This window comes from Amblyraja radiata, chromosome 5, assembly GCF_010909765.2.
Source record: "Amblyraja radiata isolate CabotCenter1 chromosome 5, sAmbRad1.1.pri, whole genome shotgun sequence".
In the NCBI taxonomy this organism is placed as follows: domain Eukaryota; kingdom Metazoa; phylum Chordata; class Chondrichthyes; order Rajiformes; family Rajidae; genus Amblyraja; species Amblyraja radiata.
In genome coordinates, this window is record NC_045960.1 from 108,620,037 (window position 1) to 108,647,324 (window position 27,288).

At 47.4% G+C, this 27,288-nt stretch overlaps 1 pseudogene; it reads left to right on the forward strand.

Moving 5' to 3' along the window:
- The first annotated feature begins 5,956 nt into the window (after window positions 1–5,956).
- On the forward strand, window positions 5,957–22,459 carry LOC116973668 (annotated as a pseudogene).
- The last annotated feature ends 4,829 nt before the right edge of the window (window positions 22,460–27,288 follow it).

Consider the following 27,288-nt stretch of genomic DNA (forward strand, 5'->3'; position numbering starts at 1 on the left):
AAGAACCATGAGTGCCGGCTCTATAGAGACCCCGCAGAGGGAGTTACCACCCACCTGATTGTTTCACCTTAGATTAGTTTAGAGATACAGCACGGAAAAAGGCCCTTCAGCCCACTGAGCTCACGCCGACCCTGTACATTAGCACTATACTACACACTAGGGACAATTTACAATTTACTGATGCTAATTAGCCTATAAACCTGTACGTCTTTCGAGTGTGGGAGGAAACCAGTGCACCTGGTGAAAACCCACGTGGTCACAGGGAGAATGTACAAACTCTGTACAGACAGCACCCGTAGTCAGGATCGTACCCAGGTCTCCGGCGTTGTAAGGCAGCAACTCCACTGTTGTGCCACCTTGCCACACTGTTTAGTTTAGTTTGGAGATACAGCCCCTTTGGCCCACCGAATCTACGCCAACCAGTCATCACCCTGTACACATTAGTTCTATTCTACACACTAGGGACAATTTACAGAAGCCAATTCACCTCCAAACCCCACGTCTTTGGGATATGGGAGGTAACCGGAGCATCTGGAGAAACCCAGGTTACTGTTTGGGTTTGGAGATCTGGTTTCAGATACAAGAGGGAAAGATGGGAGTGAAGCTGGTCCCTCAATGGGACTTTAATGCTCATGTTCATACATTCTATGAGCAGAATTAGGCTCCCAGACAGCCCATCAATGTCTACTCCATTCAATGATGGCTGATCCACCATTCCCTCTTAACACCATTCTCCTGCCTTCTCCCCATAACCCGACGACTGTACGAATCAAAAATCTGTCAATCTGCGCCTTAAAAATATCCATTAACTTGGTCTCCACAACCTTCTGTGGCAATGAATTCCAGATTCACCACCCTCTAACTAAAGAAATTCCTCCTCATCTGCTCTCTAAAGGCATGTCCTTTTATTCCGAGGCTATGACCTCTAGCCTTAGACTCTCCCACTGGTGGAAACATCCTCTCCACATTCACTTCATCCAGGCCTTTCACTATTTGGGAGTGGGGTCTGTTGGAAGAGATGGAGTGGAATTGGTTCCTCAATGGAATGAGGTCATCTGGGAGAGATGAAGTGGAGTTAGTCCCTCAATGGAATGGGGTCTTGTGGAAGAGATGGAGTGGAGTTGGTTCCTCACTGGGAGTAGGGACCACTGAGCAATGGGTGAGCTTGGTCCTCTTCCCACCAAGCAGGGCTGCTCATTTCCCTCGATGGGAGTGGGGACCAGGGTCTGGTATAGTTGGCATGTCAAGGTCCTCATACTGGAATTGGAAAATGGTTCCCACTATACTGGGATGAAAGAGCATGAGAGCTTATAGTAGACACAAAGTGCTGGGGTAACTCAGCGGGTCAGGCAGCATCTCAGGAGAGAAAGGGTAAGTGACAATTCGAGTCAAGACCCTTTGTCTGAAGAAGTGTTGTGATCTGAAACATACATGATACAATATGATATGATACAATTTATTTGTTGTCATTTGAACCTCATTGAGGTTCAAAAGAAATTTGGTTTCTGCAGTCATACAAACAAGTAGAAGAACCAAGACACAACACAATTTACACAAACATCCATCACAGCGAATCTCCTCCTCGCTGTGATGGAAGGCAAAGTCTTACCTGCACTCCCCATTCTCCACCCGATGTCAGTGTACAAGCCCCCGGCGGGCGATGGTAAATAAGTCCCGCGGTCATTAAAGAAGCGCCGGGCGATGTAAGGCCACGCTCCAGGTCTTGGTGTTGGAGCCCCCGGCGGGAGCTGGCAAGTCCCGCGGCCATTTAAAGCCGCGCGGGGCGATGTAAGGCCCCGCTCCAGGTCATCCTCAAGCCCGCAACTCGGGCAGGACAAGTCGCCGTTGCGGATGCCCCGAAAAGCGGTCTCCCACCAGGGCTGGAGCCCTCTGAATCACCGGGGTCGGGCGGCAGCAACGCGCTACCACAGCTCTCCACACTCCGAACTCGGCCAGCTCCGCGATGGTAAGTAGTTCGCAGGCTCCGCGACTGGAGCCCAGGTCGTTCCGGTTGGAGGCCACTCCACGAGGCAAGGCCCCAACGACAACGGAGACCCGAAAACCCCCCCCCCCCCCCACACACACACACTCAGTTAAAAAAAAACTATAACTACACTCTTAAACGAGACTAAAAATAAAAAAAGACAGACCGACTGCAGAGGCCATTGAGTCGCGCCGCCCACCCACTTTGTGCCCATCTTTGCTCTAAAGCAGCATCTGCAGTACTTTGCTCCGATGAGAATGAGAGTGTAACTGTTCATTTCTGAGATACTTGAATGTTTCTCAGTTGATAAACTCATCGCGTTTGGCCTCATTGTTTACTCAGAGGAAACATTTTGAATGCATAAATATATAAAAATTATCATGTACCAAAGCTACCAGTAACAAATCAGCACCCTTGAGACTAGTTTGTCGATTTTTGTACTGAAAGAGTTCAATTTTAGTGATTTTAAAAAGACTTGTAATCTGAATGTTCATGTTCAAGGATCAGAATTAGGCCACTTGGCCTATCAAATCTACTCCACCATTCAATCATGGCTGATCTCTCTCCCCTAACCCCATTCTCTTGCCTCCCTATAACCCCTGACACCCGTACTAATCAAGAATCTGTCAATCTGCATCTTAAAAATATCCATTGGCCTCCACAGCCTCCTGTAGCAATGAATTACACAGATTCACCACCCTCTGACAAAAGAAATTCCTCCTCATCTCTTTTCTAAAGGTATGTTCTTTTATACTGAAACTATGTCCTCTGGTCTTGGCTCTCCCACTAGTGGAAACATCCTCTCCACATCCACTCTATCCGGGCCTTTTTCTTTTTAATTTTATACAGTTTATGCATTTTGACTGCCAAAACCAGCACAAATTTTAGGATTTGATTATCACGACACTTGGATATAGTCACAGAATGCTGTAGTATCTCAGCGGGTCAGGCAGCATCTCTGAAGAGAAGGAATGGATGACGTTTTGGGTTATAACTCTCCAGTTATGCTGCCTGTCATGCTGAATTACTCCAGTATTTTGTGTCTATCTTCGGTGTAAACCAGCATGAATGAATGAATAAGTTTATTGGCCATGTATTCACACACAAGGAATTTGCCTTGGTGCTCCTCCCGCAAGTGACAACATACAGTGACAGTTAGGAATGACACATAAAACATTAAACATTAAAAATATAACATTATTGATTAAACATGTGAATTAAATAAAATACCAGAGCAAAAGGAGGCTGCAGATTTTTGGTTATTGAGTCAAGCTACTACTCGTGGAAAAAAAGCTGTTTTTATGTCTGGCTGTGGCAGCTTTGACAGCCTGGAGTCGCCTTCCAGAGGGAAGCAATTTGTGGCCAGGGTGAGAGGGGTCAGAGATGATCTTAACCGCTCGCTTCCTGGCCCTTGCAGTGTACAGTTCGTCAATGGAGGGAAGGTTGCAGCCAATAACCTCAGATGATCGGACGATTCGCTGCAGCCTCCGGATGTCGTGCTTGGTGACTGAGCCAAACCAGACCATGATGGAGAAGGTGAGGACAGACTCTACGATGGCCGTATAGAATTGGACCATCATTGCCTGTGGCAGATTGTGCTTCCTCAGCTGCCGCAGGAAGTACATCCTTTGTTGTGCCTTTTTGACTGTGGAGTCGATGGTAGCAACCTATTTAAGGTCCTTGGAGATGATGGTTCCCAGGAACTTAAAAACTCCACAGATGTGACTGGTGTTGTTGATGGTGAGGGGAGGGGGAGCTCTCCTAAAGTATATAATCAATTCCACTGTCTTAAGAGCATTGAGCTCCAGGTTGTTGCGATGGCACCAGGCCGCCAGCTGTGTCACTTCCTGTCTGAAGGCAGATTCTTCCCCATCCTGGATCAGTCCAATCAGGGATGTGTCATCCGCAAACTTGAGAAGCTTGACAGAGGAGTCAGTGGAGGTGCAGTCATTGGTGTAGAGGAGAGGGGAGAGTACGCAGCCTTGCAGCTCTCCTATGCTGAGCATCTGCGGGTCCGAGATGTGCTTTCCCAGCCTCACATGCTGCTTCCTGTCTGACAGGAAGCTGGTGATCCACCGACAGAGGGGTTCAGGCACAGTTAACTGGGAGAGTTGAGTGCAGTAGCTCTGGCACAATGGCGTTGAATGCAGAGATAAAATCAGCAAACAAAATCCTCGCATACGTCCCCTGGCGGTCTAGGTGCTGGAGGATGAAGTGCAGGCCTGGGTTGACTGCGTCATCCACAGATCTATGGGCCCGATATACAAACTGCAGAGGGTCCTGCAGGGGGTTTGTGATATTTTTCAGCTTGGTCAGCACAAGCCTTTCAAGGAACCGCAGTTTCTTCCGACACATGACACTTGGATATGCTATATAGCTATATATCGTTTAAGTATATTTATGTGTGTCAGTTATCTATAACCAACTCACACAGATAATGTTTAAAATAGATTTATTGCCTATATAGAAAAATCTGTATTAAAAAATAGACATTAAATTGTACATCTTCTCGTGGAACTGTGAACAGTTGCCAAAATCCTTCAAATTTTTCTCAATATTAAACTATGGCATTCAGTATTAAAGATCGTCAAATGTAACTTGACATTATATTGAGTGCTTTCCTTTATACAAAATAATTAAATATGCCTGAATAAAAAAATAATTGTAGTTTCGAAGGGCCAAATGGCCTCCTCATGCACCTATTTCTTAGTTTTATGCTTCACCTTGCCCTCCCTCCCTCCCTTAATTCCCCTTTCCTCTCTTTTCACCCTCCCTCCCTTCAGCTCTCGATTTCACAGAGAGTGGTGAATCTCTGGAATTCTCTGCCACAGAAGGCAGTTGAGGCCAGTTCATTGGCTATATTTAAGAGTTAGATGTGGCCCTTGTGGCTAAAGGTATCAGGAGGTATGGAGAGAAGGCAGGTACAGGATACTGAGTTGGATGATCAGCCATGATCATATTGAATGGTGGTGCAGGCTCGAAGGGCCGAATGGCCTACTCCTGCACCTATTTTCTATGTTTCTCTCCTTTCCTCCCTCTCCCTCCCTCCCTCCTTGAACACTGCCCAGTCCATCATCAGCTCTGACCTCTCCACCATCGAAGGGATTTATCGGAGTCGCTGCCTCAAAAAGGCAGCCAGCATCATCAGAGACCCACATCACATTGGCCACGCTCTCATCTCACCCCTGCCACCGGGAAGGTACAGGAGTCTGAAAACTCTAACAGCCCAGGACAAGAAGGCTCTGCAAAGAGTAGTGCATTTGGCCGAACGCACTATGGGAACTTCACTCGCCCCTCTGCAGGAACTATACATCAGGAGGTGCAACTCCAGAGCCAATAAGATCATGGGAGACCCCATCCACGGACTCTTCCAGCTGCCACGGTCAGGCAAACGCCTCCGTTGCCATGCTGTGAGAACGGAGAGGTTGAGAAGGAATTTCTTCCCAGAGGCCATTAGGACTGTAAACTTCTATCTCACCAGGGACTAACTTTACTGTAACACTACTGGGTTTTTTTTTAATTGCTGTTTTTGGGGGGGGTTTTCCCTTTTTCCTTCCGCCCACAATATGTAAAATAATATGTGATTCTGTTCCATTCTGTTTGTAGTTTTTTTTTTTTGCACAAAGTCCGCGAGCATTGCCATTTTTTATTTCATTGCACATCTTGTATGTGTATGTGACGAATAAACTTGACTTGGCTTGTGAGTATGTGTATATACACTGAACTTTTCTTTTCGTATATTATATTGTTTACAGTGTACTATGTTTACATATTCTGTTGTGCTGCAGCAAATAAGAATTTCATTGTTCTATCTGGGACAAATGACAACAAAACACTCATGACTCACTCTCCCCCTCTCTCTCCTTCCCTACCTCTCTCTTCTGTCACTCTCTTCCTTCTTTCACCCTCTCCCTCCCTCCTTCCTTCCTTCCCTCCCTGCCAAGGCTGCGGAAATGACACAAAGTCACGTCACGGAACGGACACCACGGAGGAAAAAACCACGCAGAGAGAGAAAGAGACAAACACAGAGACAGTGATCGCTGCGCTACAGGGAGCTCCTGCCCGCCCGTCCTCACCCACCCACTGTGGGGCAGGTGTGCAGCAGGTAAGTGTCGGCCCCGCTCCGATGCACCTTTCAGGGGCCAAAGACAGAGGATTGTGTGCGACCAACGACACGTCCCGCAGCCTCATGGCGCCACGCACTACGTGTCACGGCATCGGCTTCCCTTCGCATTTCACCCGCTCCTGCCATCAGTTTGTGATCACAGTGCAGTCGGCTCACTCCCCCTCACCCTCTCACTCTCCCTCTACCCCTCTCTCTTACTCGTATTCTCCCCTTGTCTCTCACTCTCCTTCTCTTCCCCCTCCCCCGCGCAGTCAGAAATCTCCTCTATTTCTCCTCTCCTCTCTTTCTCTCCCCCTCCCCTCCCGCTGCCAGTCGGGGCGGACACAGAACCAGCCCGCCCCCAGCTCTGCATTTAGCCCGCAGCACGAATCGTGATCACTCACAAAGATCTTATAGCTCCGCTATAGGATCTTTGTCACTCACAGGCAGCGTCACATGAAAGGCCACACACACACACATAGACACACATAGACACACACACACACATAGACACACACACAGGAATACACAGATACGCACAAACAGACACAAACACAGGCAGCAACTTATGTTGATTGAGTAGAGAAAATAAAGTTGTTCTCTCAAAAGAAAAAAGTTTCAAAAGAACAAAATAACTAATTTGTTTATCCATCCATTTATTGATTGATTAAGCGATTTATTTATTTATCTTTAGTTATTTAGCTATCTTTATTTATTAAACTCTGCCACTTCTGCCTGAGACCAAGAAACAACAGCAGAATTGTTTCAGATTTCATTGGAAATCATTTTCAAGGAATGCATTTAGTGTGATCATCTGACCACTGTGCTGACATCTTTAGACAGCTCAGGCAACAGTTTTGATGTTATTTACTGTTGTCAGGCACCCTGAAATCTTGAGATGCACTGAGAGCAAGTTTAGATTTATTACTGTTACATGACCATTGTACAGGGTGTGTTTTGCATTCTATTCACTCAGATCAGATAAAACCATACATAAATACAATCAAGTCAAACTCAAGTACAATAGGTAGATCAAATAAGTTCATAAGGTCATGTGATAGGAGCAGAATTAGGCCATTTGGCCCATCGCATCTACTCCGCCATTCAATGATTTATCTTTCCCTCTCAACCCCATTCTCCTGCCTTCTCCCCATAACCCTTGACACCAGCACTAATCAAGAATCTATCAATCTCTGTTTTAAAACTATCCATTGAATTGGCCTCCACAGTCGTCTGTGGCAATGAATTCCACGGATTCACCACCCCGACAAAATAAATTCCTTCTCATCTCCATTCTAAAGGTACGAATGGTTACAAAGGGGAAGATACAGAGTGCAGAATATAGTTCTCAGCATTGTAGCGCATTAGTTCCACAGACAAAGTCCAATGTCCCCAATGAGGTGAATCTGACAGTACCCTAGCTTATGGAAGGACCGTTCAGAAGCCTGATAACAGAGGGGAAGAAACGTTTCCTGTCTGGTTTCCAGCTTCTGTACCTTCTGCCGGACGGGAGCGGGGAGAAGAAGAAATAACCGTAGTGGGACAAGTCTTTGATGATGTTGTCTGCTCTCCCGAGGCAGCGTGAAGTGTAGATGGAGTCGATGGGGGGGGGGGGGGGAGTCTGGTCTGTGTGATGGACTGGGTTACATCCACAACTCTCTGCAGTTTCTTGCGGTCTTGGACAGATCTGTTCCCTGCAAAGCAGTGACTAGTGAGCAGTAGTTTCATGTCCATTGACGTTTTTTTCTCAGACATTCGTAATTCATTTTAGTTGATTAAAGGTTGACCAAGAGTCAGTTAACTCTCTTGGCTAAGTTACTCAAGGAGTGAGTTATCCTCTGGAAACCAATTTCTGAAGAGTTTCCATGTGGAAAATTTAGGGCTGTTTAGTATAGTTTAGAGATACAGCGCAGAAACAGGCCCTGTGGCCCACTGAGTCCGCGCAAAACAGCGATCCCCGCACACTAACACTATCCTACACACTAGGAACAATTTACAATCTTTACCAAAGCCAATTAATCTACAAACCCGCATGTCTTTGGAATGTGGAATGAAACCAGAGCACTCGGAGAAAACCCACGTGGTCACGGGGAGAATGTGCAAACTCTGTACAGACAGTCAAGATGGAACCAGGGTCTCTGACGCTGTAAGGCAGCAACTCTCAAGCTGTGCCGCCACGACTATGTTGATATATAATCTGAAGAGTTTGATTGAGCTTTTTCAAGCACGTTTGATATGGCACTGAAGACGGCTCGATTGTATCATGTATTATCTTTCCGCTGGCTGGTTAGCACGCAACAAAAGCTTTTCACTGTACCTCGGTACACCTGACAATAAACTCAACTGAATGGAGTTGTCGTTTATCTGTGGAATTCTTTATTACAGGTTTACAATGAACAGCACAGAAAAGGACGATGAGAGTGAATTCAGAACAACGTTCAGAGGTCTAAACCCTTCATTCAGTAAGGATGAAGAATTGGAAAATGGAGACACTGGTAAATCCCTTTACACACATTGTTTTTTGATGAGGAGAATAATGAGTTTAGTTTATTGTCACATGTACCGAGGTACAGTGAAAAGCTTTTGTTGCCTGCTAACCAGTCAGCGGAAAGACTATCGATGATTACAATTAAACCATCCATAGTGTACAGATACGTGATGAAGGGAATAGAATGAATAACATTTAATGCAAGGTTAAGCCAGTAAAATCTGATCAAAGATAGTCCGAGGGTCTTCAATGGAGTACATGGTAGCTCAGGACTGCTCACTAGTTGTTGATAGGATGGTTCTGTTGTCTGATAGCAGCTGGGAAGAAACTGTCCCTGAATCTGGAGGTGTGTGTTTTCACACTTCTACACCTTTTGCCCGATGGGAGAGGAGAGAAGAGGGAGTCGTCCTTGATTATGCTGCTGGCCTTGCCGAGGCAGCGTGAGGTGCAGATGGAGTCAATGGAAAGGAGTTTTTTGATGTAATGGGACTCGTGCCAAGCAAGGGCAGAGAGAAAATAGAGATTTTCGGACATTCTCATTGAGAGAGACTTGGTAATGTGTGGGCATGGATTATGTATGGGCTTTATTTTCAGACTCCATTTATTTGTAAGAGCTCAAAGTAACATGCAGTTACATTAGTCTTTCTTTGTACTGGCTTTAGGTTTATTATTGTCCAGTGTCATGAGGTAAAGTGAAAAGCTTTATTTTGCATAGAGTCGTACATCGTGGAAACAGGCCCTTCAGCCCAACTTTCCCACACCGACCAACATGTCCCATCCACACTAGTCCCATCTGCCTGCGTTTGGCCCTTATCCCTCCAAAACTGTCATATCCACGCACCTGTCTAATTGTTTCTTAAACATTGTGATAGTCCCTGTCACAACTACCTCCTCTGGCAGCTCGTGATAGGAACCTGAGAGGTAGGGACAATTTACAATCTTTACTGTCGACAATTAACCTACAAACTTGTAGTTAACTACAAACATCTTTGAAGTGTGGGAGGAAACCGGAGCTCCCGGAGAAAACCCACACAGTTCACTTGGAGAATGTACAAACGCCATACAGACAGTACCTGAGGCATGTTGGTCTGTGTGGGCAATTTGGGTGAAGGGTCTGTTTCCACGCTGTGTAACTACACTGTAAATGGATCGATTGTAATCATGTATAGTCTTTCTCCTGACTGGATGGTACGCAGCTAAAAAGCTTTTCACTGTACCTCGGTACACGTGACACTAAACTCAACTTCCAAAGCCTCCACTGTAGCCTTCCTTTGAGGCATCAGATTGAAGTGAAATCTGAATTCAATAATGGATATCTGAGAAATGCATGTTATAATTTAGTTTAGAGATACAGCGAAGAAACAGGCTCTTCGGCCCATCGGGTCCGAGCCAACCAGCAATCCCCGCACGATAAAACTATCCTACCCACACTAGGGATAATTTACATTCATACCAAGCCAATTAAGCTACAATTCTCTACATTTGGAGTGTGGGAGGAAACCGAAGAGCTTGGAGAAAACCCACGCCTGTCACGGGAAACATAGAAAATAGGTGCAGGAGTAGGCCATTTGGCCCTTCAAGCCTGCACCGCCATTTAATATGATCATGGCTGATCATCCAACTCAGTATCCTGTACCTGCCTTCTCTCAATACCCCCTGATCCCTTTAGCCACAAGGGCCACATCTAACTCCCTCTTAAATATAGCCAATGAACTGGCCTCAACTACCTTCTGTGGCAGAGAATTACAGAGATTCACCACTCTCTGTGTAAAAAATGTTTTTCTCATCTCGGTCCTAAAAGATTTCCCTCTTATCCTTAAACTGTGACCCCTTGTTCTGGACTTCCCCAACATCGGGAACAATCTTCCTGCATCTAGCCTGTCCAACCCCTTAAGAATTTTGTAAGTTTCTATAAGATCCCCCCTCAATCTTCTAAATCCTAGCGAGTACAAGCCGAGTCCATCCAGTCTTTCTTCATATGAAAGTCCTGACATCCCAGGAATCAGTCTGGTGAACCTTCTCTGTACTCCCTTTATGGCAAGAATGTCTTTCCTCAGATTTGGAGACCAAAACTGTACGCAATACTCCAGGTGTGGTCTCACCAAGACCCTGTACAAATGCAGAACTTCCCTGCTCCTATATTCAAATCCTTTTGCTATGAATGCTAACATACCATTCGCTTTCTTCACTGCCTGCTGCACCTGCATGCCTACTTTCGATGACTGGTGTACCATGACACCCAGGTCTCGTTGCATCTCCCCTTTTCCTAATCGGCCACCATTCAGATAATAGTTTACTTTCCTGTTTTTGCCACCAAAGTGGATTATCTCACATTTATCCACATTATACTGCATCTGCCATGCATTTGCCCACTCACCCAGCCTATCCAAGTCACCTTGCCGCCTCCTTGCATCCTCCTCACAGCTAACACTGCCCCCCAGCTTCGTGTCATCCGCAAACTTGGAGATGTTGCATTAAATTCCTTCGTCCAAATCATTAATATATATTGTAAATAGCTGGGGTCCCAGCACTGAGCCTTGCGGTACCCCACTAGTCACTGCCTGCCATTCTGAAAAGGACCCGTTTACTCCAACTCTTTGCTTCCTGTCTGCCAGCCAGTTCTCTATCCACATCAATACTGAACCCCCAATACCGTGTGCTTTAAGTTTGTATACTAATCTCTTATGTGGGACCTTGTCGAAAGCCTTCTGAAAGTCCAGATATAACACATCCACTGGTTCTCCCTTATCCACTCGACTAGTTACATCCTCTAAAAATTCTATAAGATTCGTCAGACATGATTTACCTTTCGTAAATCCATGCTGACTTTGTCCAATGATTTCACCACTTTCCAAATGTGCTGCTATCCCATCTTTAATAACTGACTCTGCTAGTTTCCCCACTACCGATGTTAGACTAACTGGTCTGTAATTCCCTGTTTTCTCTCTCCGTCCCTTTTTAAAAATTGGGGTTACATTCGCTACCCTCCAATCCTCAGGAACTACGCCAGAATCTAAAGAGTTTTGAAAAATTATCACTAATGCATCCACTATTTCTGGGGCTACTTCCTTAAGTACTCTTGGATGCAGCCTATCTGGCCCTGGGGATTTATCGGCCTTTAATCCATTCAATTTACCTAACACCACTTCCCGGCTAACCTGGATTTCACTCAGTTCCTCCATCTCATTTGACCCGCGGTCCCCTGCTATTTCCGGCAGATTATTTATGTCTTCCTTATTGAAGACAGAACCAAAGTAGTTATTCAATTGGTCTGCCATGTCCTTGTTCCCCATGATCAATTCACCTGTTTCTAACTGCAAGGGACCTACATTTGTTTTAACTAATCTTTTTCTCTTCACATATCTATAAAAACATTTGCAGTCAGTTTTTATGTTCCCTGCCAGTTTTCTTTCATAATCTATTTTCCCTTTCCTAATTAAGCCCTTTGTCCTCCGCTGCTGGACTCTGAATTTCTCCCAGTCCTCTGGTAGGCTGCTTTTTCTGGCTAATTTGTACGCTTCATCTTTTGTTTTGATACTATCCCTGATTTCCCTTGTTATCCATGGATGCACTACCTTCCCTGATTTATTCTTTTGCCAAACTGGGATGAACAATTGTTGTAGGTCATCCATGCATTCTCTAAATGCCTTCCATTGCATATTCACCGTCAACCATTTAAGAATCAATTGCCAGTCTATCCTGGCCAATTCACGTCTCATACCCTCAAAGTTCCCTTTCTTTAAGTTCAGGACCCTTGTTTCTGAATTGACAATGTCACTCTCCATCCTAATGAAGAACTCAACCATATTATGGTCACTCTTGCCCAAGGGGCCACGCACAACAAGACTGCTAACTAACCCTTCCTCATTACTCAATACCCAGTCTATAATAGCCTGCTCTCTCGTTGGTTCCTCTACATGTTGGTTTAGAAAACTATCCCGCATACATTCCAAGAAATCCTCTTCCTCAGCACCCCTGCCAATTTGATTCACCCAATCTATATGTAGATTGAAGTCACCCATTATAACTGTTTTACCTTTGTTGCACGCATTTCTAATTTCCTGTTTGTGGTCTGTACACAACTCCCTAGCTTTTTCTGCCCCTTAGTGTTTCGCAGCTCTACCCATATCGATTCCACATTCTCCAAGCCAATGTCCTTCCTTTCTATTGCGTTAATCTCCTCTCTAACCAGCAACGCTACCCCACCTCCTTTTCCTTTCTGTCTATCCCTCCTGAATATTGAACATCCCTGGATGTTCAGCTCCCAGCCTTGGTCACCCTGGAGCCATGTCTCCGTGATCTCAACTATATCATAGTCATTAATAGCTATCTGCACATTCAACTCATCCACCTTATTACGAATGCTCCTTGCATTGAGACACAAAGCCTTCAGGCTTGTTTTTACAACACTCTTACCCCTTATACAATTATGTTGAAAAGTGGCCCTTTTTGATTTTTGCCCTGGATTTGTCTGCCTGCCACTTTTACTTTTCACCTTGCTACCTATTGCTTCTACCCTCATTTTACACCCCTCTGTTTCTCTGCTCATGCATTTAAGAAACCCACCACCTCTTATTCTCTGTTTATTATTTTTTTCTTCTTTCCCCCCTACATGTTGGTTCTGAGTGCTTCCCTTCTCTGCCTCCTGCCTCACACACTGTCTACTAGCTTTCTCTATTTGAGTCCCTCCCCCAACCGTTCTAGTTTAAAGTCTCCGCAGTATCCTTTGCAAATCTCCCCGCCAGGATATTGGTCCCCCTTGGGTCCAAGTGCAACCCGTCCTTTTTGTACAGGTCACACCTTCCCCAAAATAGGTCCTAATGATCCAGAAACTTGAATCCCTGCCCTCTGCACCAGTCCTTCAGCCACGCATTTATCCTCCACCTCGCACCATTCCTACTCTCACTGTCGCGTGGCACAGGCAGTAATCCTAAGATTATTACCTTTGCGGTCCTTCTCCTTAACTCTCCTCCTAACTCGCTAAATTCTCCTTTCAGGACCTGTTCTCTTTTTCTACCTATGTCATTGGTACCTATATGTACCACGACCTCAGGCTCCTCTCCCTCCGATTTCAGGATATCTTGGACACGTTCAGACACATCCCAGACCCTGGCACCAGGGAGGCAAACTACCTGCGGGTCACCTGACTGCGTCCACAGAATCGCCTGTCTGACCCCCTAACTATCGAGTCCCCTATTACTACTGCCCTCCTCTTCTTTTCCTTACCCTTTTGAGCAACAGGGCCGGTCTCTGTACTGGAGGCCCGGCCGCTGTTGCTACCCCCAGGTAGGCTGTCTCCCCCAACAGTACTCAAACAGGAGTACTTATTGCCAAGGTGTACAGCCACCGGGGTACTCTCTAGTCCCTGCCTCTGCCCCTTGCCCCTCCTAACCGTGACCCACTTGTCTGCCTCCTGTGGTCCTGGAGTGACCACCTCTCTATAACTCCTCTCTATGACCTCCTCGCTCTCCCTGACCAGACAGAGGTCATCGAGCTGCTGCTCCAGGTTCCTAATACGGTCCCTTAGAAGCCCCATCTCGATGCACCTGGCGCAGATGTGGACGTCTGGAAGGCTATCAGACTCCTTGACCTCCCACATCTGACATCCAGAACAGTAAACTGCCCTGGCCCTCATTCTCCCCCCTTATCCTGGCTACAATACAAAGTACAATACAAACAGCTGGAAGCAATCAGCCGGGATCTGACTCCCAATCAGCTGCTTCCTCTAGTCTGCTTACACCAATCATCGGCTTCCTCAAGCCCATTTGTTTTGAAATGCGAATGGAACGTTGGAACATTACAGATTTGGGTTCTCCTCCTTCTGTGACCGCTCCAACGGCTCCTGGGCCTCTGTAAAAACAAAGCTCCGCTCTCGGGTTTTAAGCCTACCGCTCGGACGTTGCTCCTCCCTCTGCGACCACTCCAACGGCTCCTGGGCGTCTGTACTGTACGTAAAAACGTACTAACTCTGTACTGACAGTATCCGTGGTCAGAATCGAACCCGCGACTCTGGCACTGTAAGGCAGCAACTCTACCGCTGCGTCACCGTGCCGCCCTTATAGTGGAATGATCAGAATAATGGACTGGTGCTTTCTGTCTGTGTCTCTCTCTCTCTTGCAGTAACAGACGTCAATATTGAGGTGGTCAAGACCGAAGTAAAGATGGAAGATGATGAAGATGAGGGTGGTTTTAGCCCAGACACAGCTGCAGAAAACAGCATTGTACCCAATGCACTAAAACGGAAACAGATACACAATGGGTTTGGTGAGACGACCATAGACCATGAAAGCCCCATCATTCATAAATGGGGAAGAGTTAACTGTGAGGTAATGTCATCCACACTGCAATCTAGCTTAACCGTACAAAGTTATTTTAGTCTTAATGCTCTTTGACACGAACAAATGCAGCATCCACCTATCACTTGCCTGACTTTGTCCTGGCCTCACCTCTATTCCAGCTTTTATTGCCCCACCACAATCACCACAAACATGGGTGGCACGGTGGGCAGCGGTAGAGTTGCTGCCTCACAGCATCGGAGACCCGGGTTCCATCCTGACTACTGGTTCTGCCTGTACGGAGTTTGTACGTTCTCCCTGTGACCGCATGGGTTTTCACTGGGATCTCCGGTTCCTCCCACACTCCAAAGGCGTACAGGTTTGGTGATTAATTGGCTTCGGTAAAGATTGTAAATTGTCCCTAGTGTGTAAGGTGGTGCTAGTGTACGAGGATCGCTGGTTGGTGTGGATTTGCGCTGTATCTCTAAACTAACCTAAACTAAACAATCAGTCTGATGAAGGGTCCCGACCCAAATGGTCAGCTCTCCATGGTTTATTTTAGAGATACAGCACGGAGACAGGCCCTCTGGCCATCGACTCTGCACCGAGCAGCGATCACCCCGTACACCAGCACTATCCTACACAATGGAGACAGTTTTATCAAAACTAAATTAACCTACAAACCTGTACATCATTGAAGTGTGGGAGCACACGGAAAAAACACACATTGTCACGGGGAGAACGTGCAAACTTCACACAGACAGCACTCCTAAGACTTGATGTAGATCATGAACATTGCAATGTATTTTAACTGTACAAAGATCTTTTAGTCTTAATGTTCTTTGACACAAACAAATGCAGTATCTTCCTATTACTTGCCAGAATTTGTCCTGCCCTCAACTCTCATCCAGCTTTCATTCCCCCACCACAGTTGGAAGGAATGTTAGGTCATTCGGCCCATCATGTCTACTCTGCCATTCAAACATGGCTGATCTATCTCTCCCTCTCAATCCTATTCTCCTGCCTTCTCCCCATAACCCCTGACACCCACACTACTGAAGAATGTGTCAAACCTTGCCTTAAAAATACCCATTGACGTCCTCCACAGCCGTCTGTGACAATGAATTCCACAGATTCACCACCCTCTGACTAAAGAAATTCTTGCTCATCTCCTTTCAAAAGGCATGTCCTTTAATTCTGAGGCTATGACCTCTGGTCCTAGACTCTCTCAATGGTAGAAACATCCTCTCTACATTTGCTCTATTATTGGCTGTGGAGAAGATGATATCGAGAGGGTAGGAACAGTGAAACTAAGCAGGACAGCAGTGAAACTAGCAGGATGACTAGGGTGGGGGAGGGACGGAGAGAGAGGGAATGCAAGGATTACTTGAAATTAAATAAATCAATATTCATACCGAAGATAGACACAAAATACTGGTGTATCTCAGCGGGACAGGCACCATCTCTGGACAGAAGGAATGGGTGACGTTTCAGGTCGAGACCCTTCAAACTGAGAGTCGGGAGAGGGAAACAAGAAATATGGAAAGGCAAGGTGTGAAAACGAGATCAAAGGGGATGAAGCTCAAAGAAAATGTAGAATAGATCATTGTTAGCTAGGGGAAGGTGACAACGGGAGGAGGCCCAGGACAGACAGGTCAGTGTGGGAATGGGAGGGGGAGTTAAAATGTTTAGCAACGTGAAGATTGTGTAGGTCGAGGTTCATTGAAGCTTTTTCACTTTGTTTCCCCAAGGACATGCTTGCCAGTTTGAGGGGCTCCAGCTCTTCCCAGAGGTTCCTGGAGGGTACAAGCAGGATAAGGGAAACCAGCGACGCTCCGTTGCTGGAGAACGACGAGACTGTGCGGGCTGGACCCTCCTTCAGGAAGCCCCTGTACGGCATCACGCACAAGATCTCGGACCGACGGAGCCTGCTAAAGGGAGAGCAGCAGTCGGCCACTGAAGGAGGTTTCTTCAACAGCCTCCTCCAGCAACACCACCTGACCGACGGCCACAAGATCTACTCTAGCAACCTGTCGCCCCAGGCCACTGGAGCCGAGCCCACCCTCTACTCCCTGATCCACAAGATGTTCTTCACCCTCAACACGCTGAACTCCACCATGACCCAGCTCCACAGCAAGATCGACCTAATGTCGCTGGAGGTGGACCGCATCAAGAGGCACGTCAGCCCGGGGACGAGCTCTGCTCCAGGAGCCAGCTCGGTGCTGGACTTCCCACCACCGGCCGAGTACCGGCTGAACAACGGTGAGCTGAAGCAGCTCCTGGAGCAGAGCTCGTCCCCGGGGGACCTCTCCTGCCGCCTGCTCCTCCAGCTCTTCCCGGAGCTCTTGGCCGAAGACCAGGCTGACGTGGGTTGCCGAGCGTGCAGCGCCACTCCCACGAGGAAGCTGGACACACACCACCTCCAGCTCATCCGAAACTACGTGGAGGTTTGTTACCCGTCGGGCGGGAATGGCGACGTGTGGAGGGCGGACTGCCTCCCGCAGCTCAACGACTTCTTCAACAGCTTCTGGGCACAGAGGGAGATGGAGAGCAGTCTGCAGAGCTCCAAGGTGGTCAGCATCGACTGGGAAGACCATGACATGGGGCAAGCCCAGTCCAACAGCTATGTGGAGGACAACCCGCAAGAGGAAGCCCTGTCCTTGGACTCCCCCAGCAGCGTCAACTCGGACTTGGTGCTGGAAGCCCAGGAGATCAGTGAGTACCTAGAGGGGGCCTCGTCGCCCGGTGAATTTGCTGCCTTGCTCCTCCACCGCATCTTCCCGGAGCTCTTTGACTTCAGGCGCTTGGCGTCGCAGTACAGCTGCCGCGGCTCTCCGGGCAAGCAAGCCCTGGACCCCCAGAAGATGCAGGTGGTGAGGAGATACTGTGAGATCTACTACCCCGAGGTGCGGGACGATGAGGCATGGACGGAGCTGGTGGAGCGATGGCTCGACCAGGAGCTGGAGTGTGTCCACTCTGACGACAGCGACTCGGACAGGCAGAGGGACGAGAGCATTGGGACCTCCAACGCCTCAATGGTGGGCAGCCAAGAGGACCTCGGAAGGTCCACGCCCTGGTTGAAGAAGTTCTGGCTGAAGCCCGTGGACTTCAACCGGATGGAGACACCTTCTCTGCACTTCAAGGTGCCCTGCCCGCAACACATCCTCGATAGACACCAGTTGAAGAACATCTACGAGAAAAGCCAGTCCATCGGCAACTTTGCCTCCCTCCTGTTGGTGCGGCTCTTCCCCGAGCTCTTCACGCCGGAGAACCTGAGGAAGCAGTACAACTGCAGTGGGTCCCTGGGCAAGAAACAACTGGACCCCGTGAGGATCAAGCTCATCCGCCACTACGTGCAGCTGATGTGTACTACAGTACGATTGTTACACCTAAGGTACTGGAAGAGAGAAGGTGGGAGAATGTGAGAACGGGAGGGAAGCATGGAATGCCAACGTCCCCGGGTGTTGTACCTCTTGTGAACAGGTTCACCCACTTAGAAGCTGTCGGGACAGAAGAGGTGTTTACACTGGGCGACGGACTGGCTTGTGATGCGAATAGGGCTGTTGAGCCAAAACCAAAAAGGCCTAAGGCAGGCAACACCATTGCAGTGGGAGACTTCATTGTGAGAGGTACCGACACGGGGTTTCTGCGGCAACAGACGGGATGCGAGGATGGTGTGCTGCCTTCCTGGTGCCAGGATCCAGGATGTCACGGACAGAGTGCAGAAAATCCTCAAGGGCGATGGTGAACATCCGGAAGTGGTAGTGCATGTCGGCACAAACGATGTCGGAAAGAAGGAGATGAATATCCTGCAGCGTGACTTTAGAGAGCTCGGAAAAATGCTGAAAAGCAGGACCTCCAGGGTTGTTATCTCCGGTTTGCTTCCAGTTCCTCGTGCTGGCGAGAGCAGGAACAGGGAGATACGGGACCTGAACGTGTGGCTGAGGAACTGGTGCACGGGGCAGGGATTTATATTCTTAGATCACTGGGATCTGTTTTGGGGTAAGGGGGAACTGTACAAAAGGGACGGATTGCATCTTAACAGGTGGGGGACCAGCATTCTGGCAGGCAGGTTTGCCACTGCTACACGGGTGGTTTTAAACTGAATAAGGGGGGTGGGGCGTCGAATGGGATAGTGGAGGATGGAGTTAAAGGGAAAGGGTTTCTTAAAGAGAGAAAGGAAAAGGAGGTGGGGTAGCGTTGCTGATTAGAGAGGAGATTAACGCAATGGAAAGGAAGGACATTAGTTTGGAGGATGTGGAATCGGTATGGGTAGAGCTGCGAAACACTAAGGGGCAGAAAACGCTGGTGGGTGTTGTGTACAGGCCACCTAACAGTAGTAGTGAAGTTGGAGATGGTATCAAACAGGAAATTAGAAATGCGTGCGACAAAGGCAAAACAGTTATTAAGGGTGACTTCAATCTACATATAGATTGGGTGAATCAAATTGGCAGGGGTGCTGAGGAAGAGGATTTCTTGGAATGTATGCGGGATAGTTATCTAAATCAACATGTAGAGGAACCAACGAGAGAGCAGGCTATTTTAGACTGGGTATTGAGTAATGAGGAAGGGTTAGTTAGCAGTCTTGTTGTACGTGCCCCCTTGGGCAAGAGTGACCATAATATGGTTGAGTTCTTCATTAGGATGGAGAGTGACATTGTTAATTCAGAAACAATGGTTCTGAACTTAAAGAAAGGTAACTTTGAGGGTATGAGACGTGAATTGGCCAAGATTGACTGGCAATTAATTCTAAAAGGGTTGACGGTGGATATGCAATGGAAGACATTTAAAGACTGCATGGATGAACTACAAAAATTGTTCATCCCAGTTTGGCAAAAGAATAAATCAGGGAAGGTAGTATATCCGTGGATAACAAGGGAAATCAGGGATAGTATCAAAGTGAAGGATGATGTGTACAAATTAGCCAGAAAAAGCAGCATACCGGAGGACTGGGAGAAATTCAGAGACCAGCAGAGGAGGACAAAGGGCTTAATTAGGAAAGGAAAAATAGATTATGAAAGAAAACTGGCAGGGAACATAAAAATTGACTGCAAAAGTTTTTATAGATATGTGAAAAGAAAGAGATTAGTTAAAACAAATGTAGGTCCCTTGTAGTCAGAAACAGGTGAGTTGATCATGGGGAACAAGGATATGGCGGACCAATTGAATAACTACTTTGGTTCCGTCTTCACTAAGGAAGACATAAATAATCTGCCGGAAATAGCAGGGGACCGTGGGTCAAAGGAGTTGGAGGAATTGAGTGAAATCCAGGTTAGCCGGGAAGTGGTGTTGGGTAAATTGAATGCATTAAAGGCCGATAAATCCCCAGGGCCAGATAGGCTGCATCCCAGAGTACTTAAGGAAGTAGCTCCAGAAATAGTGGATGCATTAGTAATAATCTTTCAAAACTCTTTAGATTCTGGAGTAGTTCCTGAGGATTGGTGGGTAGCAAACGTAACCCCACTTTTTAAGAAGGGAGGGAGAGAGAAAACGGGGAATTACAGACCAGTTAGTCTAACATCGGTAGTGGGGAAACTGCTAGTCAGTTATTAAAGATGGGATAGCAGCACATTTGGAAAGTGGTGAAATCATTGGACAAAGTCAGCATGGATTTACAAAAGGTAAATCATGTCTGACGAATCTTATAGAATTCTTCGAGGATGTAACTAGTAGCGTGGATAGGGGAGAACCAGTGGGTGTGGTGTATCTGGACTTCCAGAAGGCTTTCGACAAGGTCCCACATAAGAGATTAGTATACAAACTTAAAGCACACGGCATTGGGGGTTCAGTATTGATGTGGATAGAGAACTGGCTGGCAAACAGGAAGCAAAGAGTAGGAGTAAACGGGTCCTTTTCACAATGGCAGGCAGTGGCTAGTGGGGTACCGCAAGGCTCAGTGCTGGGACCCCAGCTATTTACAATATATATTAATGATCTGGATGAGGGAATTGAAGGCAATATCTCCAAGTTTGCGGATGACACTAAGCTGGGGGACAGGGTTAGCTGTGAGGAGGATGCTAGGAGACTGCAAGGTGACTTGGATAGGCTGGGTGAGTGGGCAAATGTTTGGCTGATGCAGTATAATGTGGATAAATGTGAGGTTATCCATTTTGGTGGCAAAAACAGGAAAGCAGACTATTATCTAAATGGTGGCCGATTAGGAAAAGGGGAGATGCAGCGAGACCTGGGTGTCATGGTACACCAGTCATTGAAAGTAGGCATGCAGGTGCAGCAGGCAGTGAAGAAAGCGAATGGTATGTTAGCTTTCATAGCAAAAGGATTTGAGTATAGGAGCAGGGAGGTTCTACTGCAGTTGTACAGTGTCTTGGTGAGACCACACCTGGAGTATTGCGTACAGTTTTGGTCTCCAAATCTGAGGAAGGACATTATTGCCATAGAGGGAGTGCAGAGAATGTTCACCAGACTGATTCCTGGGATGTCAGGACTGTCTTATGAAGAAAGACTGGATAGACTTGGTTTATACTCTCTAGAATTTAGGAGATTGAGAGGGGATCTTATAGAAACTTACAAAATTCTTAAGGGGTTGGACAGGCTAGATGCAGGAAGATTGCTCCCGATGTTGGGGAAGTCCAGGACAAGGGGTCACAGCTTAAGGATAAGGGGGAAATCCTTTAAAACCGAGATGAGAAGAAATTTTTTCACACAGAGAGTGGTGAATCTCTGGAACTCTCTGCCACAGAGGGTAGTCGAGGCCAGTTCATTGGCTATATTTAAGAGGGAGTTAGATGTGGCCCTTGTGGCTAAGGGGATCAGAGGGTATGGAGAGAAGGCAGGTACGGGATACTGAGTTGGATGATCAGCCATGATCATATTGAATGGCGGTGCAGGCTCGAAGGGCCGAATGGCCTACTCCTGCACCTAATTTCTATGTTTCTATGTGCCCCAGGGCCAAGTGCGACAAGATCTGGAAACACGAATTCATGTCCAAGCTGGACGAACGCTGCCGCTGCGTGGACATGGAACAACGGCGCGTCTACCACCAGCAGAGGAAGAAGTCCATCGCCTACAACGAAGGAGTGAAGGAAGAGCAGATGCTTGCAGCAACCCAGCCTGAGCAGGCCAAGAGTGACTCCATTCAACCGCAACCACAGGCAGCACAAGACCAGACAGAACGCTACAACTGAAACTTCTGCAAAGTCCCCCTCGAACAACTCAACATCCCCACTGTAGATTTCCCCGTGGCCACCAAACATCTACTGTCCACCAAAGATCTAAAGGAGATAGTCCAGGACAGTCAGTCGGTCGGGAACTTCAGCGCCCGACTTCTGGTCAGGATCTTCCCTGAGCTGTTTACGTCCGAAAACCTGAGAGTGCAGTACAATCATTCGGGGGCGTGCAACAAGAAGCAACTGGACCCAGTGCGCCTGAGGCTGGTCCGCCACTATGTGAAGGCAATTTACCCTCGGGCCAAGAGTGATCAGGCGTGGAACTTGGAGTGTATTCCCAGCATCGACGAGAGGTGTAGAAGACCCAACAGGAGGAAGTCCAAGGTGACTGCAGACTCCAAGGATAAGAAACGCTAAACGTGACACAGACACAAAAAGCTGGAGTAACTCAGCGGGACAGCCAGCGTCTCTGGAGAGAAGGAATGGTTGACGTTTCAGGTCGAGACCTTTCTTCAGACTTTCAAACATTAAGCGTTTCTCCCTCAGCCCTCTCCTTCGAAATATCAAACTGGTGTTTTCACTTCTCTATAATGAAGTTCACCACAAAATAGTGACTCGTTTGTAAAGTTGACCACAGGGCAGATAAGCTGTGAATATTTGTTTTAAACTTCAAAAGATCAATGAGTGCCGGCTCTATGGAGGACCCACAGAGGGAGTTACCACCCACCTGATTGTTTCATCTTAGTTTAGTTTAGAGATACAGCGCGGAAATAGGCCCTAGGGCCCATAGAGCCCACGCCGACCAGCGATCACTCCATACATTAGCACTATCCAACACAATTTACTGAAGCTAATTAGTCTGCAAACCTGTACGTCTTTAGAGTGTGGGAGGAAACCAGAGCACCTGCAGAAATCCCAGGCCACTGTTTGGGTTTGGACATCTGGTTTCAGATACAAGAGGGAAAGATGGAGTAAAGCTGGTCCCTCAATGGGAATTTCCTTAATGCTCATGCTTAATGTTCATAAGTCCTAGGAGCAGAATAAATTTTCTAGACAGCCCATCAAGTCTACTCCGCCATGCAATCATGGCTGATCCATCTTTCTCATTCAATCATAGCTAATCCATCTTTCCCTCTTAACCCATTCTCTTGCCTTCTCCCCATAACCCCTGACACCTGTACTAATCAAGAGTGGAAGGTAAGACCTTTTTTTCACCCAGTTTTATTCCACCAGGGAGGTCTTACCTTCCAACTGGCTTCGACTAAAAAATTACCGATTTTTAAAACGGCAACATATTTTTAGTCGCGGCCGGTTTCGAATTTTTTGAAATAATCACCGGAACATAGAAGAAGCGGAAACCACTTTCGACCATTAGGGAGACTGACAAAAACCTCCGGGAACTTCCGGAAACCTCCGGGAACCGCACGGAAACCTTGGGTGGGGCGCAAAGTCTCCAGAGGTTTCCATTCAGGTCTCCTAAGTGGGACAGGGGCATAAAGGTATGTCCTTTTATTCCGAGGCTATGACCTCTAGACTTAGACTATCCCATTAGTGGAAACATCCTCTCCAAATTCACTCAATCCATGCCTTTCACTATTTGGGAGTGGGGTCTACTGGAAGAGGTGGAGTGGAGTTGGTTCCTCATGGGAGTAGACCACTGAGCAATGGGTGAGCTTGACCCTCTTCTCTTCCCTTCCCACCAAGCAGGGCTGCCCATTTCCCTCGATGGGAGTGGAGACCAGGGTCTGATACAGTTACGATGTCAAGGTCCTCATATGCTGGCATTGGAAAATGGTTCCCACTATACTGGGATGAAGGAGCATGAGAGGATAGACACAAAATGCTGGAGTAACTCAGCGGGTCAGGCAGCATCTCAGGAGAGAAAGGGTAAGTGACAATTCGAGTCAAGATCCTTTGTATGAAGAAGCGTTGCGACCTGAAACATCACCTATCCTTTCCAGAGCTGCTGCCTGTCCCGCTGAGTTACTCCAGCACTTTGTGCCCATCTTTGGTATAAAGCAGCATCTGCAGTGCTTTGCTCCTACGAGAATGAAAGTATAACTGCTAATTTCTGAGATACTTCAATATTTCTCCGTTGACAAACTCATTGCGTTTGTCCTCATTGTTTACTCAGAGGAAACATTTTGAATGGATAAATATACAAAAATTATTATGTACCAAAGCTATCAGTAACAAACCAGCTCCCTTGAGACTAGTTTGTCGATTTTTGTACTGAAAGAGTTCAATTTTAGTGATTTAAAAAAGACTTGTAATCTGAATGTTCATAAGTTCAAGGAGCAGAATTAGGCCATTCGGCCCATCAAGTGTACTCTGCCATTCTATCATGGCTCAACATTAACTCAATCCAGGCCTTTTTCTTTTTAATTTTATACAGTTTATGCATTTTGACTGCTAAAACCAACACAAATTTTAGGATTTGATTATCACCTGACACTTGGATATAGATAGTCACAAAATGGTGGAGTAACTCAACGGGTCAGGCAGCATCATTGGAGAGAAGGAAGAGGTGACTTTTTGGGTCGACCCGAAACGTCACCCATTCCTTCTCTCCAGTCATGCTGCCTGTCCCACTGAATTACTCCAGCAATTTGTGTTCATCTTCGGTGGACACCAGCATCTGCAGTTCCTTCCGACACATGACACTTGGATATTCTATATAGCTATATTTCCTTTAGATATATTTGTGTATGTCAGTTATCTATAACCAACTCACACAGGTTTTAAATAGATTTATTGCCTATCTAGAAAAATCTGTATTATAAAAGACGTTAAATTGTACATCTTCTCGTGGAATTGTGAACATAGTTGCCAAAATCCTTCATATTTGTCTCAATATTAAAGTATGACATTCAGTAATAAAGACCGCCAAATGCAACGACATTATATTGAGTGGTTTTTACTTTATAAAAAATAATTAAATATGCCTGAATTAAAAATTCATTGAAATATTGTTTCGAAGGGCCAAATGGCCTTCTCCTGCACCTATTTCTTTATGTTTCACCCTCTCCCTCCCTCCCTCTCTCCTTTCCTTGCACTTTACCCTCTCTCCCTCACTCCATCTCCTTCCCTCCCTGGCTCCTTTCACCCTCTCTCCCTCTCTCTCTCTCACCCTCCCTTCCTCTCTCCCTCCCTTCCACTCTCTCACCCTCTCCTTTCCTCCTTCCCTCTCCCTCCCTCCCAGTTGTGAACACTGCCCAGTCCATCATCGGCTCTGACCTCCCCACCATCGAAGGGATTTATCGGAGTTGCTGCCTCAAAAAGTCAGCCAGCATCATCAGAGACCCACATCACCCTGGCCACGCTCTCGTCTCACCACTGCCATCGGGAAGGTACAGGAGTCTGAAAACTGTAACGTCCAGGTTCAGGAACAGCTTCTTCCTTGCAACCATGAGGCTATGAAACACAACAACCTCAAATAAGCTCCAAACTACAGGAGACTTATTATTGCACTACTATTGTTTTTTTGAGTTTGAGTATGTGTATGTATCTATCTATATATTAAAACTCTGTGTGTGTTTGTGGGTTTATGTCAGATTCGATTTTCAGATATTTTTTCAATTAGATTTTTGCCTTTGATTCCTTGGTCCGCCAAAACCACACGCTGAAACTCCAAGATTTTTTCCATTTCGCTAGCGATTTCGCTTTTACATTTGCTAATCCACTCCTCATTACATTTAGACATTTTTATGTACACATTTTCTATTAAAATTCTTCTCCCCCCCCCCCCAAACTCACTCATTTTAAAATCTAATCGGGACTCACGAGCTGCTGACGTCACAATGCCACATGCCGACCAATCCAGGCCCTCCAGCCGCCCCCCCCGCCGCTGTGGATTAAAGGCGCAGAGAGATCGAGAAACTTCTGCAGAACAAACGTTCTACAGCTCCGTTCCACTGTAGCTTGTTTGTTCTACACACCTCGGGGCAGCGACTCCTCGCGCGCTGAACCCTATCATCACTGTTCGCGCAGCGCGTGAAGCCTTGCGCGCTCATTCCAGCTGTGGGTTTACAGAGTCAGAAGCCGCTTCTCTCTTCATTTGGCAGCCCGGCTCTCCTCCACCCACCACACCCCCCCGCTGCCTGCACCATGCCAAGTACGCTCACGCCACGCCTCCCGCAGCTCGACTCCCGCCCGCCCGCTCACTCCAACCCACCCCTTCCCCCCACTTAACCTCTCTTCCCCATCCTCCCCTTCCTCTCCCCTTCACCCCCACTCGCCCTCTCCCCCCAGACAGTGCAGAACGCCAGCTGTTGCCAGAACCGCAGCCGCAGTTTTTCAGCTTCTAGAAACTGTGCCCGACCGACCTGCTTCAGGGGAGAAATCGTGTGTGTGTGACTGTTTGTGGGGCGGGCACGCGCTCTCCATTCAAGCAGACGTTCTCATCTGTTTGTGGGGGCGGGTGCTTAGTGTGTGTGACGATACACGCTCCTCCCCCCGAACTCCAGAGTCTTCACTGACATGTTACAAAGGATCCGCTGTTTGTCTGGGCGGGTGCTTAGTGTGTGTGACGACGTACGCTCCTCCCCCCCAACAGCTTTGGTGCACGAGACGTGCGGAGCATCTCCTCTCTCTTCACCTCCACTCTCTCTCCGCCTCTCCCCTCCCCCCCCTCTTCCGCCCCCTCCCCCTCTCCTCTCCCCTTCTCCCCCACCACTCTCTTCTCACATCACCCTCCTCCCCTCTTCTCTAGCGCTAGCGATTTCACTTTTATATTCGCTCATCCACTCATTAAATTCAGTCATTTTTCTGTACATATTTTTCATAAAATCCTTCAACCCCCCCTCACTCATTTTTTCGCCTCACGCTGGGCACCTTCTCATCGCGTGTCCCGCGCGACCATAACGGTTGCTGCCGCCCGGCTCTCCTCCAAAAACACAGAGATTTCTACCATTTCGCTAGCGATTTTACTTCCTCCACTTCACCCCCCACCTTCCCAGGCCCGGCTCTGTCACGCTGGTTGAAGCCAAAGATCGCCTGGTCCTCCTCGCTGGCGGCTCGCAGGCTTGCACTGTTCGAAAATGCCGCGCATCAACGGCCTGTCAGCCGTGGGCGCATTGAGGGCATACGCAGCGTCTCGACGGGCGTACGCAGCGTCTCGACGTCGTATGCAGCGTCTTGACGTCGTACACAGCGTCTTGACAGCGTACGCCTAGCGCGTGGCGTTGCGCGATGACATCAGGCCGCCCCCTCCCCTTGCAACCACGCGTTGTGGGAACAGACCCAACGGGTCTGCACTTGGTCTAGTACATATATTGAGTATAGGAGCAGGGAGGTTCTACTGCAGTTGT